We start from the raw sequence: 19,148 nt of genomic DNA, 5'->3' as shown, positions 1-19,148 counted from the left end.
AATGGTAAACCATAATCTTTGCCCAAATGGGGTCATGAAGAGTTGGGCATGACTGAAAAAAATGACTGTAATAAAACTATTTCTATCCTTTTTAGGTTTAAAAATAACATTAACTAATCCAATCCAGCAAGCATTTTTAAAACACCTATTATATGCAAAGTTCTATGCTGGGAGACCAGGGATTCAGAGACAAAATCAGAAATATTGACTAGCATTTATATAGTGTAAAGTTTGCAAAGAAAATTACTTAGCATCTTTGGTCACAACAACCCTGTGATATGTGTGCTATTATTATTCCCATTTTATAGATGAGGAAATTGAGGCACAGGGAAGTAAATAATTTGCCCCAAATCACACAGTTTCCAAGTGTCTGAAGTAGGTCTTCCTGGCTTCAAGTTCCATCAGTATTCCTGCTTGTTTGCACTCAACTGTCAGTGACATTCCTTTTTGTTTTGGCCTATTTCATTGCATGGGATTGGCGAGTGGGAGTTACACAGAAAGTTGAGTGTTTAATCTGTTTTCTACTGTGGACGTAGTTCTCACAGTCTGTAGTGTCCATTCTCCATGGTTTCTGCCTTCTTTCTTCCCTTTTGTCTGCATAAGCAGGATAAAGTTGTCCTATGGAAGGTTGGTTATTGTTCAGATGTCACATCACCTAGAAATGAGATGAGTTTCAACTAATCTTCAGTGAAACTCTAATTTTCTTCCTTTTTGCATGGCTGGCAGGGATGAATCTTATCCCCCTTCCACTTCAATGAAGCCATCTTCTTTGTTCTGATAAACACTAGAATTTGCAGCTACCCATGTCCAAAGCCCTTGTTTGGAGTTGCTGTATGGTGACATTTGCCATCATGGCCGTATATCTGTGTTCTGGTTTTACTTTTTATTTTTATAGGTTCAGATTTACATTCCTATGGTGTTATTGTATGGCATTGAGACTAAACTGTTATTGCCCAGAGGGCAGTGCTTCATGGTAGCTGTAAATGAATGGATGACATTCAGTGTCATTGGATGGAATTTCCAAATGAACAGGATTTTAGATCCACTTGAATATTTGCACTGTATTTTTCAGTCCCCTTTGCAGCTGTTATTAATAGTTGGGCCTAGTTGGCCATTCACTTTTGGAATTATTTCTGGTGATGCCATACAATTCTTAAGTATCCCAAGAAAGTTAATTTGAATTTGCTTTAAAAAGTACAAGAATTGGAGACTATGATAGTTTCTGGACAGGCTGTGCCGTAGAACCAATGAGGAACTTTGAAGAAGGAGTTAAAAACCATGGAACCAATGAGGAACTTTGAAGAAGGGGCTTCAGAGAAGCATGTATGATGGAAAGAGAAAATAGCCTGGTCACATGGTGAGAGGGAGGGAAGAGAGGTGATTAGCTTAGAGTGTCCTGCTGTACTGCCTCACTGGTGTGAGAATGGGAGGAAGGCCAGAAGCCTATTCATTGAAACTTTTGGGGGGAACTAAAAGAAGGAAGGACTTAGACAAAAAGTTTAATGGATAGATTTAGTGTAGATAGGTAACATTCTGCATCTGTGGAGGGAATTTCCAGATGGATAGGATTTCAGATCCACTTGAATATTTGTATTACTTTTCAGAGTCTCCTTTGTTGCTCTTATCTAGCGGCTCCCAGTTGGCCAATCATTTTGTCTTTGGGATAATCTGTACTTCTCCCTGGGGAAATTAGAAAATTCTTAAGTATCCCAAGGCAGAGTTAATTTGAACGCACTTTAAAACGTTCTATATGTCACTTTTTTAGGTGGCAGACTCCCACACCAAAATTATGGTAAGAAGTTGACTTCATCACAGCATAGAATCAACAAAAAGTCTTAGCAATTCACTTGACTCTTTTCAAGCTTTTTGAGGAAAAAAGAAATGAGATAACTCAAGATTATTAGTCTTGCTGGAATTTTATTAGATGAGGAGCCAATGTAAGACCCATCATAGCTGAATCTGTTTGGGCTACAATATTATTACAGTGTATATATATTTCTATATAGCATTTTAGGTGAATGGATAGATGATGTAAAGTGTCATTGGATGGAATTTCCAAATGGACAGGATTTTAGATTCATTTGAATATTTTCATTTTTTCAGAGCCTCCTTTGCAGCTATTATTAATAGCTAGGCCCAATTGACCACTCACCTTTTGGATAATTCACATTTATCTCTGGTGATGACACACAGTTCTTAAGTCTTCCAAGACAAGAATTAATTTGAAAATGTTAAGAATTGGAGACCATGATGCTTTTTGGACAGGCCAGATGGATTTATTTATTTGAATCTTGCTTTATTTTATTTTGTTATCTGAAATAATATAGTGATTTAAGTTTTGCAAAGCAATTATATAATTTTTTTCTTACATTCCTTTAAATAGTTGCTATTGCTATCCTCTACTGATAAGAAAATTGAAGCTGAGTGTATGTTAAGTGATTTGCTAGGGTTACTAATTAAGAAGGTTTTGAACTCATGTCTTTCTTATATCCTTACTATGCCTTTCTCTTCATTGTTCTACTAAAGCCTTTGACTGACACTTTGTTAAGTTAAAGTTGGGGTGTGTGTGTGTGTGTGTGTGTGTGTGTGTGTGTGTGTGTGTGTTGTTGGGGGGGGCCGTTAAGGTGAGGAGGGGAGAAAACATGAGTTTTTTTATTTTTTCCAGTGCTAAACTAGAGTTGTTTTTCTCATTTGTAAACTTAAGAAAATTAGAAAGAAACATATTTAAATATTGGCAATCATTTTGCTTTTGTCCTCTTTCTAGGAGATCTAGAATTGAATTGAATTGGTTTGATTACATGTTGATAAATAGGACAAAACAAGTCTTTTCCCTGGAACTCAAATCTTGCTTTGAATTTACTGTTCCTCCCCTTTCTTCCCCCCCCTTTTTTTCTAACAAAGGTTTTTATAACTTTATTCTCTTTTGAACTAACCTGTGGGTTACTACTCTGCAGGAGACTTAGCACTCACCCACTGTGTCCCATTTTTCCTGACAGGGATTGCCGAGTTGATCTACCTTAATAATAATCAGGGTCTTCCCTGATGATTTTCAGAAGGAGATAATGGGAATATGTGTTGGAAGGAGAAGGACAAAAAGTATATAGCCTTTTAATTTTCGGGCTTCATTTGAAACTATTCATTTGGTGCTGCTTAAGTAGCTGTTCTTGCAAATCAAGTTACTGAGCATTAGAAATGCAAACTGGACCAAACTGATTTCCTTGGTAGAAGAAATTTGTAGGTGAGTGAAGTTGCCCTTTTTTATTCCTAGGTGGATTTGAAGCTGTCCTGGGCATTGAATGAGAAATGAGGTTACTTATCCTAGGTTACAAACCTGGTACATTTGAGAGGCAGACCTTGAATCCAAGATCTGTTAACTCCAAGAGTAGCTCTTATCACCATGCTATGCCTCTCTTAAAATTATAACTTATATGTATTTTTGCAGTAGTAAAAAAAGGATTAATTTGATCCCCTCATTTCTTTCCTTATTTGTTCATTTCTGGGACATCTCCTTATGTAAAGGATAGGTCCTTTTTAGCCTTTTGACTTACTTTTAGAATCTGGAGTGTTTAACAGTTTAGAGTTTTTGTCAACTGGCTTTGATTTTCCCCTGGGTCTTGACATTTTTTTCCTCCTTTGTCCCCTGATATGGTAAATGTGTTTGATTTTTCTTTATTTTATTTTTTTTTCCTTCTTGACAATTTAAGCTTTTGATAGCTGCTACTTCTTAAAGGCACCCTAACTCTTAGAGGCAATTGCTACAGGCCTTTTCGTGTGTCATTTAAAAATAGGCCAAAATACAGCACATGTTAGATAATTCTTTTCAAGAGTGTGTGTTCATAGAGGTCCCTGTCCAGAGATGGGAAGGAAAGACTTATCAGACAAGGATTTGTTTCATTGCTGAGCTTGAGCTGCCTTTAAGAAAAAGAGTTGAAACTTAAAAAAAAACAAAAAACAAAAAACTGCTATTGTGTAAAATTAACAGTCCCTGTAATAATAATTCTAGTTGTAATAACAATAACTGATGCATAAGGCTTTACAGTTTGCAAAGACTTGGTACATACATGATTTCATTGGATTAAAAACATTGTAGCAGACTCATGGGAAATTATCCCCATTTTGTTCCAATCTATATCTTGAGAGTAAAAGGTAGAAAGCATATTGAATTAACTCTAAATCAACTCTGTTAGATAGTTATAGGTATAAAGGTCTAATAGATTTATAATAAAAAAATCTTATCATGAAAAATCTTAGTATCAAAAGTTGTCAAGCACTAGGCCAGAGGTTCTGAACCTGAAGTCCATGAATTTGTTCTTCTATTTTAACATTTCGATAACTGTATTTCATTATAATTGATTTCGTTTGTAGCTTTGTGTATTTCCTCTTATGCATTTGGAAACATTTTGACAAGGGGTTCATAGGCTTCACTCCATTGTCGAAGTGGCTCATGATGCTAAGATGCAAAAACTCAAAGACCTGGAGTAGACAGGAAGGGAACAAGCATATATTAAATTAAATGCCTACTATGTGTCAGGCACTGCAGTAAGCACTTAGGATCTCATTTGCTCTTGATAACATCCCTAGGATAGGGAATAGGATAGAAGCTAGGATATCTAGCTTCACTAGGCAGGAATGACTGCTTAAAGAATTTGAATTCTTGGAGCACTTAATTATCTCCAGAACAGTTGTCAGATAACTGGGAGTGGACTGGACCACATTAAAAATATAATTGGGACATGTTTAACAAAATAAATAAAAATACATTATGGTATAGATAATGTTGATTTGTGATTTTTCTAAGTCACTATGGTACCTGCAGGGATCTTCTTTCTGCTTTTATTTGGCACCACTGCTTAGAACAAGAATGTCTTCTTGCTCTTCTGTGCTGCTTCTTTTCTCAACATTTTGCTATCAATCTGCCATCTCTAGCTTTCTTTCTTCCTTTCTTCCTTTCTTCCTTTCTTTCTTTCTTTCCTTCCTTCCTTCCTTCCTTCCTTCCTTCCTTCCTTCCTTCCTTCCTTCCTTCCTTTCTCTCTCTCTCTTTCTGGGTTCTTTCTTTCTCACTCTTTCTCTCTCTCTCTTTCTGGGTTCTTTCTTTCTCACTCTTTCTCTCTCTCTCTTTCTGGGTTCTTTCTTTCTCACTCTTTCTCTCTCTTTCTGGGTTCTTTCTTTCTCACTCTTTCTCTCTGGGTTCTTTCTTTCTTTCTTTTCTTTCTCTCTTTCTGGGTTCTTTCTTTCTCACTTTCTTCCTTCTTCTGGGTTCTTTCTTTCTTTCTTTTCTTTCTCATTCTGAGGATACTGGCATGCCATCTGGCCTGTTCAGGAATTTGTTCCTTGTTCCTAAAAGTCATGTATATTAGTTAAATTTTCTTGAGTGTCTTTCTAGCTAGAAAGAAAGCTCCTTGAGAGCAAGGACAGCTACTTAAACTATTATCCCCAGAAATAAATATACAGCTGCTGCACTAGGCTACTTGCATAATAAGCATTTAATCATCACACATTGCAGATTGATTCTGGCAGATTCTTAAGTAGAATATAAAGGAATCTGGCCTGTTTAAAAAGCATGCTGTGAAAATTACATTATGTTCTTATGACAATCTGTGGCCCACTGTCTTAATTAGGCAAGAACTTTGAAAATCTGTTCATGGATTTTTTTTTTTTCCTTTCAACTGTATATTGTAAACTAGTCCTTCCCCCCCCCCCCCCCCCCCCTAATGTTCTTAGACAGCAGAGACTGTCATATCACCGGAAACCTTCCACTATTTTTTTAAGTTAATTTTTAATATTCTGAACATAAAAGCATCACATAAAATGGGCATTTCCATATACATAGTAGAATAGAAAAAAGATTGATATATATGTGAAATTGTAAATCTTGATATAGATGATAAATCTCTTCTTATTCAACATGTAACTTGTTTGTGATTTTTTGTCGCCTTCCCTTTCCTGATCCTCTTCTCTCCCTCATCCTTTCATCTTGTCTCTCTCTGCTCTATTTTCTCTTCCTTTTCTCCTTCCCTCTCCCATTTTTCTTTCTCTATTCGAGTTCTTCTTTCCTACACACCCCCAGTTTGAAAACAAAATCTTTGTATATAAATATGCATAGTCAGGCAAAATAGCTTCTCACAGTGACTTGTCTATATTTGGAGAATAACAAGTCTGTTTTCTCATGGGCATTTGTTAGTCTTTGGGGATGATACCTGTGGAGACTAGGTCTTGAAATGCCCCATGGGACCATATAGTCATGCACCTGATGAATAGCCATACCTAGATTTATGCCATTTGAATTACTTGGAATTTAGCCAGATAAGATATGCTTTAAGATAAGATATAATTCTTGGTAGCTGTTTCTGCTGGAATACCATCTGTTGTAATTGGGCTAGGTATCGAGTGTACACCAGTCACCCTTCCTACATTGGTGTTCTTATTAAACTAAAAATCAGCATGTCATTAGAAACTAGGGCATTCTGAACAGTTCTATGATGGTAGATTGGGTTCTGGTCAAACAGGTTTCTGAGGACTCTTTTTGGCAGCTTTTTCTTAGTTTCCGTTATATTTCTGCCCAAAGAAAATAGGTATTAAAAAAATCCCAGTCTTCCATTAGCATTTATGTAGCATGATAATAAGAAACCTATACTGGATGTCAAGAAATGTCCTGATTCTTCTGCTATTTAGTAGTGTGGTATTAAATAGGTCACTTCAGTTCTCTGGGCCACAGTTGCCTCATCTGAAAAGTGATGATATTAGACTAGAATTTTTAATATTTAAAAAATCTATTTCTGTAACTTCTTATACTAGTGAATTACTTTACTAACTCTGTGACTTCTTATACTAGTGAAATATACTTTATTAACTATTTCTTTTTTGAGCCTTTCTTCCCCCCTAACTCTCTTCAGGCTCAGTTTGCTGAGAGGCAAGACGAAAATTACTTGCCCATTGAATTGGTGGTGATGTTGCCAAGATAAGCTAATTAGTTGGATTTCGATTCATTTTTGGTTAAGTCTTAGAAGAAGTGATTTGAGTATGGGAGATCAGGGGAGGTCTTAGGAGATGCACTGGAGTTAGATGACATATCCTATTGGATCTCTGAATAACAGATTTAGAACTGGAGGAGACACATGATTTTTAACTTTAATCTTTATGCTGAGATCTGTATATCTAGTCCCAGACTTTCTCCTGAGTTCCATTCATTCCTCATCATGATATAAGGTCATATTTTCTCATTATTCTTGTTAATTCAGTTTTTATCATTGCTTATTTGGATGGATTGTTGAGAACCGAGTGTTACTGAGTTCTTTATTGTTTAGGGATACTCTAATTTATAATTGTATCCAAGAATTTTTTAGCTGGTAGGACTGCTTTACAGGACCAAGTAAGTAGTTCATTTGTCTCATTTTTCAGATGAGAAAATTAAAGGCTTCAAAAGGTAAATGATTTGTAAGTTACAGCAAGATTATATATTATAGATTGTAAAGTGTTTGAGGACAAAGATTGGTTGTTGTTGCTTTTTTTCTTTATTTTGTTTTTGCATATTCAATTCTTGGTATAGCTCTTTGAACCTGTAGGTATATACTAAATACTGATTGAATGGATTGGATTAGAATCTAGTTCTGACTTTCTCATTCAGAGTTTTTATTTTTACCTTTGAAGAGTAGACATGGAAGTGATACATTTTGAGGAAGTATTATGTTTGATCTCAGGTTTTCTGGGATTTGATTGTACTAGTTGCTTCTAGTTTGATAAAGTCATGGCATAGGGAATAGGACACTTACTGGACTTGAAGGCACGTGAGTTGACACTCTGTGATCCTAGACAGGTCATTTTTAGATGTTGATATCTTTGATTAAGAAGGCCAGATTTTTTTGAGACAAGAAAAGTAGGCCAGACATGTTAAACATTTCTGCCTAGTGCATATTATCTCTGGGAAAATACCATTCCTCCGTGTGACTGATGGGGGGGCAGAAATTGAGAAAAACTTGAGTGCTAATGAAAGAATTTACCTTAAAAATCCCAACCACTATATATGATTGGATTACTCAATTTGTCTTTCTAGGAGGATCTTTGACTTCCAAGTGACTACAGAAGTGTGGAATTGTGAATAGACTGCCAGGTCCTACAAAGCAAAAAGAGGTAAACCTTACATGTTTGAAATCAAATGCTAGGTAGGGTCTTCTTATAGCTAGCTGCAGGGATGCTGGTCCTGCTGTTTGTTACTCATGTCCCAGCTTCAGACATTCCCCATGCTTGGAATTTTCTCTTTCCTTATCTCTTCCTCTTGATTTCCCTGGCTTCCTTCAAGATCCAGTTAAAATCCTACCTTCTAGTGGAAGTTTTTCCTAATCCCTTTTAATACTTTTAGTGCCTTCCCTCTATTGATTATCTCCATTTTTATTCTGTGTATATATTGTTTATAAGTAATTGTTTGCATGTAGTCCCTCTCCCATTAGATAGGAGCTTCTTGAGAACAGGGACTACCTTCTGCCTTCTTTGATAATCCCCAGTACTTAGCATGGTACCCAGCACATAATAGGTGCTTAATAAATGTTTATATTGATTGACTTAATGACAGGGGAGAACTTCCCTTCTAAAGGAATGATGTTACTGCCCAGTTCATAGGTGATGTCTTGCTAAGAAATATTGCCAAATTATAGGAGAAGGATTTATTCGTATGTGTGTAATTAGTTACCTCTGTTGGTGTCTTTAATTGAATTATTATGCCATAATCTTCCTGAGAACCAGGATGGACTCTATTTTATTTAAACTTTGTATTTTCTCCATCAATCTAGCACAGTGATCACTCAACAGGGGCCTTAATAGTTTTCGTTTAATGATTGGAGATGGTTGAATGGAAATTTAAAAAATCTTTTTCCAATTATGTGTAATTAATAGTTAACATTCTTTTTTTTTTTTTAATGTTGAATTCTAAATTCTCTCCCTCCCTCTTTGAGGAGGCAACCAATTTAATATTTATTTATTTATTATATATTTATGTATTAAATTTCTATTTATATGTATTGTCATATAGAATATTTCTATATTAATATTGAGAAAGAAAACACCAAGAAAAGACCAAGAAAAATAAAGTAAAAGAATTTTTTTTTTTTGAAGTATGCTTTGATTCGCATTCAGATGCCATCAGTTATTTCTCTGTAGATGGAGAGGATCATAAGTCCTTCAGAATTGTCTTAGATGCAGAAAATAGATAAGGCATTCACAGTTGATCCATTGTATGGTATTAGTGTTGTGTATAATGTTCTTCGGGTTCTGTTCTCTTCATTTTGCCTCAGTTCATGTAAGTCTTCCCAGATTTTTTGAAAGCATTCATCATTTATAAGTTCACAACTCCACTTTCAATGTCCCTATTTTCCCACATACCCCCCATCATTTGTCATTTTTTTTTTTTTTGTCATATTAGCCAATCAAATGTGAGGGGCTGTATCGAAGTTGTTTTAATTTGCATTTCTCTAAGTAACAGGGACTTACAATATTTTTTAAAAACTTTTCGTACCCATACCTCAATTGGTTTGAAAAACAAGGCCTTAGAGAAATTTAATGTTAAGATTACCCCTTTCTCCTCTCTTTCTCTGCATTTTGACTTTCCTTTCAGTCTTGGCTTCATTGGTTTTGTTTGTGCAAAATTCTTTTAAATTTAATGTAATCAGAATTAGCCTTTTTCCATCCCATAATGCTCACTCTGTCTTACTTGATCATGAACTCTTATCTATAAACTCTTCCCTTATCTATAAATCTGACAGGTAAACCATTCCATGCTCCCCTAATTTGCTTATGATATCTCCCTTTATGTCTAAATCATGTATCCATTTTGACCTTATTTTGGTATAAATTTTTGGTTCTAAAAAACAGTACTAAAATTGTCTTCAAATCCCTAAAGAGCCCTCATGTGGCAGTGGGATTTGCTTAGTGTCAGTACCAAAATATAGGTAAAATATTTGGAGGGAGATTTGAGGCAGAGTAGCATAGTAAAAAGTGCTTTGGATTTGGAGTTAAGAAAACCTGAATTCAAATCCTGTTTTTCCCCTTGTGACTCTAGGTAAGAAATGTGACCTCTTTGTGCCTCAGTGCCTTAACTGCAAAATGAGGAGAATTGGATTTTGATCTTCTTAAAGTCCTTTTCCTAGACCTACATGTATAATTATGCAACTCTATCCTGAATCTACTTGGTGACTCAATACAAGAAAGAATTTAGATGCTTCATTAAGGGAGTGGGTAATTCCCCATAAGTAGAAATATTCAGGAAGTCTAGGTGTCTGGAACATTTTCCAACTTGGATTAGGAGGTTGAGGTTAAATGGTTTACAAAATCTCTTTTAGCAATAAGGTTCTAAATTTTCCAAACAAATTCTTTGATAATGCTTTTCTCTTTTATATACAGGGTGTCCCAAAAGTCTTAGTGTAGTTTTCAGTTTTAAAAAACTTTTAAAAGTTAATTTAAAAAAATAGTACTTTTAAGCCTTGATGGCTTAAAACTGTGCTAAGATTTATGGGATATCTTGTATGCCCCACTGTGACAAAATTGGGCATATAAAAATTAGATTTAACATTCAGATGATTCTGTTTGTAGAAATACATTTTTTCTAGAAGCACCAAATTTGTCAAACAAATTCATAAAAATTTAAATCTGGTAGGAGGGACCTTGGAGACCCCTTGGTCCAACTCTTCAAACTAAGGAAACTAACTGAAGTGACTGTAGGTTTTAATCAGTGGCTAGGTGACTCTTGGATCCCACTTCTGACTCTAGATCCAGTTCTCTATTTCTTCCTGAAGAGATGCTATCTGTGTTCTGACTTGGCCTTGGAAACTATTCCATTATGATAGAAGAGAGGTCATTTATTCATTTGACTTTTGGAAAGTTTGTCTGGAATTGAATGAAGCCTGTAGTGGGCTGCCCTGCCCATCCTAATTCCAGGGATTACTAATAAAACAAAAACCCAGAAGCAGTTGATAATTTTACTGGGCCATGACTCACTGGGACTGCCTTGGAATTGCCTTACTCCTGAATTGGAAGAGATTTCCTGGTGAATCATCCACAGTGATTGGAGGAGTCTGTGTGTGTGTGAGTGTGTGTGTGTGAGTGTGTGTGTGTGTGTGTGTGTGTGTGTGTGTTGGGGGGGGTGGAGGTGGGTAGGAGGGGGGAAGCTTGGCCATGGAATTGTGTAGAATTGAAGAATTTCAGGACTCAGAAACCTTGGCATTAGTTGTGAGAGGACAACAAATGCCATGGATTGGAAGAGAGAGTTTTCCAGGTAAAATGCTGTGGTTTTAAAAGCAGATAGTTTCTTAATTCTGAGGACTGTTCAATCTGGGCAGACAGGAATGGATTATCAGCCATAATTTTCTTTTTTTCTTGGAAATTGCTTTTGAGAGCTATAGGGTGAGGAGCTTTTTATTTTTATTTATTTATTTATTTATTTATTTTTATCAATTCAACAAACATTTATTAAGCACTGACTTCATGCCAGTAGATAGGGGATAGAAAGACAAGGCTTAAATAGTCCTCACCCTCGAGGAGTAAACATTCTCATCTACTCCTGAAGATTTTAAAGTATATCTGTGTTTTAAAGAAACAGCTTGTCTGTTCTTTAATAGCTAACAAACTTTGTGAACTTCATCCAGGCAGCTAATTTCAAAAAAGGGGAAAGAAAGACAGTATTTTATTGTGGGAGATCTTGCTGCCAGGTTGCTTATTATCCTATTATTCTTTTTTTCCTGCATCAGGCAAAAAAAATTCTGTCTGGAATCATGTTCATCCAAAGTTCCTTCAGTCTCCTCCTCCCATTTCCCCTCCCCAAAGACCTAGCTGATAAAATCAAAAACACAGACCACTCCTTAATTTTTAGTTTTATTCAAAAAGGGATGGGGAAGGGTGGGGCTGACTCAGTAAGGCAACTAGTAGAGGAGGATGAGGTGGCTGGACCAGCTAATCTGGGAAAGATCCGAGATTCCAAAACATATATTCCAACTTGTAATGTTCCTACTCTTGCCTCCCTCCCAGCCTACTCTTAATGCAGTAAATTTCCTTTTTTGTATGATTATTTTTCTCTTTCAAGGGCCCATTTGTTCCATTTTAATCTGATTAAAACCTGGATAAACATATATCCTGTTGTCTAGGTGAGAGCCTAAGGAAGCATACAAGGGGGAAGATACTAAGTCAGGGCAAATGGGGGCTATGATTTTCTCTGATCCATTCTTTCTTTGTGTTCTTTTCACCCCTGCCTAGAGGTGAATGGAAGAGATTCTCTGAAGCTTCTATAGAAAAGTGATAAACTACAGTAATAGTTCCTTTTCTTATACTTCCCCCAGTATAGATCTTTCTTTTTCCCCAAATTCCCTGTTTGTCTCTCCTCCGACCCCATTACATCTAGGTTGAAAGCTAGATGAGAATTGTAATTTGTCTTCTGTCTCCCTCCCTTCCTTCCTCCCTTCCCTCCCTCCTTCCTTCCTTCCTTCCTTCCTTCCTTCCTTCCTTCCTTCCTTCCTTCCTTCCTTCCTTCCTTCCTTCCCTCCCTCCCTCCTTCCTCCTTTTCTTCTCTCCCTCCTCTCCAAACTGGCTTTCAGGGTCTGAACAGGTGATATTTTGCACATCTGTGGAGACAGTACTTCAAAGGTTAGTGATCCAGGATGCTCTTGATTTGGCAATAGAGAGATAGCTATACTCTCTACTTTGATTGAACCCTTCCCATTTTTGGAATTGTCTCCTGGAATCTGAGGGGCAGGAGCATGCTTGCATTGTGTGCAGCTACTTCATTTGTAGGCAGCAGCAACCAGCCCCTCCATTTCCCCTCAAGTGGACACACCTCCTTGACACTCATAGACCTCTGCCTAGAAGAACTGAGTTGACATTAAGCTGGCAGAAAAGGTTGGGAGTCATTTCAGCCTTTGTTTTGATTGAATTCCTTACACTTAAAAAAAAAAATCTGGATAGATCTCCCATATTCCAAAGCAGGAAAAGAGAGTGGATCTCTCTTCTTAGCAGATGGGCAAATGGAAGGAGTGAGATGGCATCTGTGACTCAGACTTCTGGTAGAAAATGAGTCCATGGGAGGACTGAACTGAGAAGGGCGGGGGTGTGTGTGTGGGGTCTGCCTGCATTCTCCGTCTCCCAGCTCAGAGGCAGACTTACTCCTGGCCACCATGGGAATGCTGGTGGTACCTTACTACTGGGCAGCCATTGACTGTGGAAGGAATGGCAAGCAAGAAGCATTTATTAAGCCCTTATTATGTATCAGGTATTCTTGCTGATAAGCTGTGGGGATACAAAGTCAAGCAAAAGAGAAAGTCCTGGCTTTCATGAAGCTTGCGTTCTAAGATAGCACATAAGATGGAGATGAAAATCCAGGGACAGAAGGGGAAGAGAAGGTACTTGAGTGCATGGAGGTGAAGTTGAGGGGAGACTGAGGCCAGATTGGGCTAGGGGCCTGTCTCCAAAATGAGAGAGAATAGAAAGTAGGGAATCATCGAGGGTTTCAGAGGAGTCATAGAAACAAACAATAAAAGCTAACATTTATGTATCAACTTGCCTTCACATATATCATCTTAATGATCCTCACAACCATCCTGTAGCATAGGGGCTATTATGATCCTTCTTTAATAGCTCAGGAAAAAAACTGAGGCTGATAGAATATAAGGCAGTTGCTTGACGTCACACGGCTCCTAATTTTCTCAGACAATATTTGACTCTAAATCCTAGACTTCACCGTGCCACCTTAAAGTAATGATCTGGCAGACTAGATTGGAAAAAGGGAAACCTAAAGTCACGACTGAAATAATTTAGGTGCAAATTGATTGTGGCCCAGATTATTATGTTATCAGTGGAGTGGAAAAGAAGGATTCTTTCTCTGAAGAAAGAACTTATTTGACTTAGTAACGTGTTGATTTAATGGATAAGGGGAAGAGAGTAGTCAAAGATGATTCAAAGAGTTTCTGGCTAAGGTGACTGAGAGAATGATAAATCATCCTCCACCAAACAGGAACCAGTTAAACCTGTTAGGTAAAATAGGAAGAGAACAGGGACCTTAGTGAGCCTTTAGGTGTTTGACGGTATCGATGTTCATGTCTGGCACCACTGGTTGACTCACAGCCAAAGGGAAAGGCAGTGCAAAATTCTTGGTCATATCCATGAGATAATAATGTAAGAAAAGTGTTTTGGAAACTTAAATACTTTGTCAATGTAGCTTGCTATTGTTAGTAACAATTTGTACCCTATTCCATTTTGGGTATAGCGCTTTGTGAGATAGTGAACTATTTCATACTAGAGCTTAGAGGAAGAAATCCCTGTATTGGGTAGAAGGCTAGGATATATGATCATGGGCCCTCCTAGTTCTAAAGCTCTTAGAATTTCCATGGTATCTACTAAGGTGATAAACATATAGGTAGTCAGTAGTGGGTGCACCTCAATTACTTCGCAAGGCATTTCAAATAGTAGGTGGCTCAGTGACTATACTTTGGTGTTAGGGTGGGCAGTAGCACAGTGTAGAGGAAAGTATTGCATTTGAAATTCAGAGAGTTCTGGGTTTGAATGTTGCCATCAGCCCTTACTAATTGACTGACCAATAATGGGCAAGTCACCAAATCTGTAAAATGGGAATAATAAGATAATGTATAGGATATAAAAGCTTGCCATATAAGTGTCAGCTACCATTCTTACTTGGTATGGTCAGTGTTGGGCAGTAGGTGCAGGATCTGGAGTCAGGAAGACTCATCTTCCGAATTCAGGCCTGGTCTTAGGTGCTAGCTGTGTGACCTTGGACTTGTCACTTAATCCTGTTTGCCTCAGTTTCCTCCTCTGTAAAATGAGTTGGAGAAGGAAATGGCAAACCACTTCAGTATCTTAGCCAAGAAAACCCCAAATGAGGTCATGGAGAGTAGGATGTCACTGAAAAATAATTGAACAACAAGTGGTTATCTTCAGAAAACTTTATTAAAAGTATTAGGGGACTTGCAATTATTAGCAAAGTATGAATACATACTAAATTGTAGATTTGGGTTTTAAGCAGGATGACATTTGAGATCCCATTGATATATTTGACGAATGATACATTTAACTCAAGTCTCTTAAGGGTTCCCTCCAGGTTTCATTTCTCCTTTTCTGTTTTGAGTGTAGATTTCTGGCCAAGCTCACTGTCTGTAAAATAGCCAGACCTTTGACACCATTGGTTTTGATTTTATATTAAGTGAGGAACTAGATAGAGTCTTAACCTCTAAAAGCAGAGAAATGTGTGGAAGCCAGACTGGAAAGAACAAAGAACTGATAGTACCAGAAGGCCAGTTTGAGTCAGGGAGATCTGTTGCTGACATATCCTGTCTTTATGACCATGGGTTGCAAACTCCTCAATACTCTGGTCAATCAGCTTTGTAAAACCAATTTTTTTTGGAAGGGGCAGCCCATTCATTCAGCAATTCTAGCCAAGTTTGTAGGCAACAATGCATTGCCAAGCACCACAGGATTATGCACAGATCAGTGATTGATAGGTATCTCTAAGCCCATCTAGTCCAATCCCCATATTTTGAGGAAACCCAGGACAAAAGGAGTGGAATGGGACTTGCCTAAAATCATACCAGGAGCAAGCTTTGAGTGAGAATTTCAACTCAGACCCCATGACTAAGTTTAGTATATTCATTCTCTTTCAGTTGTATCTTGATCTCTCTGTGGGGCGTTTGAAAATCTCTTGTGGATTTTGTTACATTTTTCCCACACTTAACTGACCCTTGGGACTAAGTTAGAGGGAGTGAGGGAGTGGTTAGGTTTTAAATTCTCTGGCACTTTGTAAAAATTCCAGGTTAATTTTTTTAAATTAAAAAAATAAATTCCTCCAGCCTGATTGCCCTAGTGCAATCATTGCAACAGTGAGATAATATTAGAAAGCTGTCTTTTGGGGTAGTTCCATTGTGGACTTGAGATGAAAGGGATGCTGGGAACATATTTTTTACTTACTGTCTGCAAAAGGACTTTTGAAAGAGTACTTTTATTGTGATTTGTATTAAATTGATGTCACAGTAGCAACCACTTAAATTCATTAACCTTCATGCATTTGCTGGCTTGCCTTTTTCAGAAATGTGCAGGCTACGCAATGATTAGTTTTCAGGGCTAGATCAGTACCCATATAAAACATTGGTGACTGAAAGGTGACCTTCTTTCTCTTCTCCTCACCACAGATATAAACTATTTTACAAGATGAGGGACAGTTGAGTGCAGGGTAGGGCAGGTCTTGCAGGCAAATAAAAATAAGCTTCCTATCTCACAGAGCACTTTCCCCCCACTTTCTCTCATAAAGGGCATTTTCCATAGAGCTGACTAGTCCCTCTTGGGATATGTCCTTGAATTTTAATTGGAGGGACTGGTATTAAATAAATAGGCCAGAAAAGTAGCCCTTCTGGGCTCATTTGGGGATCTGTGTTACTCTATATTTGGTTGATCATTATACTGACAGATGTTACCTTTCGCTTGTGATTGACCACATCTTTGGCCACAAGACTCCTTTGTTACACAGTATAACAAAACACCCAGTTTTTGTTTGTTTGTGTATTTTTTGTTGTTGGTTTTTTGGGACTCTGTGGTTTCATTAAAGGTTCACTCTTATTGCTTTGAGGCTATTTTGGTATAATTTTATTTTGAGAATGGAAGGAAGTTTGCCGACCTTTCTTCCCCTTCCTGCTGCTATTTCTGGACCTTGAGGATGCTACGCAGATACCTCTCCTGCTGATCCAGATTGTGGCTTCCTTCTGACTCAGGAAATAGTCATTGAAAGTTTCTGTGGCTGACATTAGCCAGCTTGAAGATGAGCTTCTTAGACCTTAGGCTCATAGCTTTGGAAGGGATCTCTGAGGCCCTATAATTCAAACCCCTTATTCTATGGATGAAGAACTGATGTCTAGAGAGGTGAAAATTACTTGCCCATGATCATACACTGTAATTGATATCAGAGTTGGGATTCAGATTTAGTTCTGAATCCAGGGCCATCCTTTCTATTGTATTGCATTTTTAGCCCTCAGATCGAAAACCTGGAGTCTTTAAATGGGCCTAGAGTCAGATTGTTAGTGCTTGTCAGAGCTTGCCTTTTTGAGAGCTCAGGGTCACCTCCTTGCTGAGATGAGGCATCAAAATAGGACTTTGTGGAAGTGGCGCTATCTTTATTATTTTATGTAATGATGGCTTGTGTTATATATAGTGCTTTATGGGTATGAGCAGCTCTTTAATCTGCCGATGACTTCTTTGATGGTCATTCACAACAGTCCTGTAGGGGTGGGGAGGGAGATGTCATCTGGTATAGGACCAAAAAATAGAACCAGCTTCTTGGTGAATTGCTTTTACAGATTCAGGTGTGGTTCCTAAGTCACCATCCCACTTGACATTATTTGACAATCAGGTTGCTTTTCTGAAAGACTACCTGCTTTCCTTTTCTTATACTCACTTAAATGATATTGATATTATATTTCTGATATTAGAGGAGGGAGATGATTGATTTGATTTTGAAACACAAAAATAATTCTATCAATTGATGTCTCTCCTCTATCCCCAAGTTCATTCAGGCAAAGTGAGCAAAGATCAGGAATTACCAATGGCTTATATCCCTTTATAAAATGGCAAAACACTCCAATATTTTTGCCAATAAAACCCCAAATGTGAGGTCACAGAGAATCAGACACAGCCGAACAACAACAACTGAAGTTTTATTTTCTTGCATTCTTTCATTTTTTTGCATTATTTTATATAAAACTTCCTCTGTATCTTTGAGTGGCTAATATCTTTATCTTATGGCATCATAATAGTTTCCTACATTCATGTACCATCATTTTAGTCGTTCTCCACCCAGTTCGTGGTCATCTACTTTGTGATTTGTCTTTTTTTAAATCAGTATGCCACTCTCTGGGATCTATTACTAATTGAATTTGACTCCCCTAGTCTAGTATATTGTATTGCTCAGTATTTTACAGATGAAGGGAATTGAGATTCAAGAGAGATCAAAAGACTTAGCTGTCAGAGCCAAGCCTTGAATTTAAGTCCCCTGGATGCCAAGATCTCTATTCTCTCTTCCACTCTACCAAATAACCTAACTTGACCTTGAATATTTACCCAATCCAGAAAAAGAAGCTTATTTTCACTTTAATATATTTTAGTTGATGCTACTTGTTTTTATATCTTCATTCCTGAATATATCAACATATCCCATTATATTATGTATGTATGTTTGTATATATGTAGTATGTATATATATACATGTATATGTATACATGTGTGTATGTACACACACACGCATATATATATATGTATGTGTAAGTATGCACACATTTATATTTATATATTCTGTACTACCTAGCAAGTGAGACTTGACAGTTAAATGTAAAGAAAAAAGGGGGAAAAGTAGGTCAGCAAAACCTGTAACACATGGATTAACTCTCCTAGTCCCCAACCTCTGCAGAGAAGGGAGGGAGATGCATTTTCTCACCTTTTCTCCTGGGCCAATTACTTGTTCATTAACATTACACAGCATTCAGTTTTTATTGTTGTTGTTCTTTCATTTTATATTGTTGTGACTTGTGTTTGGGGCAGCTAGGTGGAACAATTAATAGAGCACTGGAAAAGGAGAACCAGAAAGATTCCTCTTCATGAATTCAAATCTAGCCTCAGACATTCATTAACCATGTTACTTTGGACAAGTTAACTTAACCGTTTGCCTCAGTCTACTCAGCAGTAAAATGAATTGGAGAAGGAAAGGCAGAACACTCCAGTTTTGCCAAATGAGGTCACAGAGAGTCAGATATAATTGAACAACAACAATTTAAGTTTTATTTTCTTGGATTTTTTATTTTTTGCATTATTTTATATAAAGCTTCCTCTATGTCTTTGAGTGATTAATATCCTTTATCTTATGGCATCATAATAGTTCCTTACATTCATGTACCATCATTTTAGTTATTCTTCACCCAGTTCATGGTCATCTACTTTGTTTTTCATTCTCTGCTATCACAAAAAAGAGTGAGCGAATTATTTTCTTGGAAGGATTGTTTTCTTACTAACTTTTAGCATGAGGTAGTGTGTCATAGTGGAGAGAAGGCTAGTTTTGATGGTAGGAAAAACTAGTTTCAGATCTTGCTTTTGACACTTTTTATTGGTGAGACCTGGACATGCAGGCC

General features: G+C 37.2%; 1 protein-coding gene across 3 annotated transcripts in view; it reads left to right on the top strand.

The window, feature by feature from the left end:
* TSPAN14 (tetraspanin 14) overlaps positions 1-19,148 on the top strand; it is a 92,470-nt gene that overhangs the window by 29,808 nt on the left and 43,514 nt on the right. For 2 of the 3 annotated variants that reach the window (XM_031956364.1, XM_031956363.1), the window contains exon 2: positions 8,051-8,127. The exons of the other annotated variant lie outside the window; for it this stretch is intronic. The gene's annotated coding sequence lies outside the window, so the exon portion shown is untranslated. The remainder of the gene's footprint in view (positions 1-8,050; positions 8,128-19,148) is intronic. 3 annotated transcript variants of the gene reach the window in all.

Source organism: Sarcophilus harrisii, chromosome 2 (genome assembly GCF_902635505.1).
Source record: "Sarcophilus harrisii chromosome 2, mSarHar1.11, whole genome shotgun sequence".
NCBI lineage: Eukaryota > Metazoa > Chordata > Mammalia > Dasyuromorphia > Dasyuridae > Sarcophilus > Sarcophilus harrisii.
Note: the sequence above shows the minus strand (reverse complement) of the source record. Positions and strands in the feature narration are given on the sequence as shown.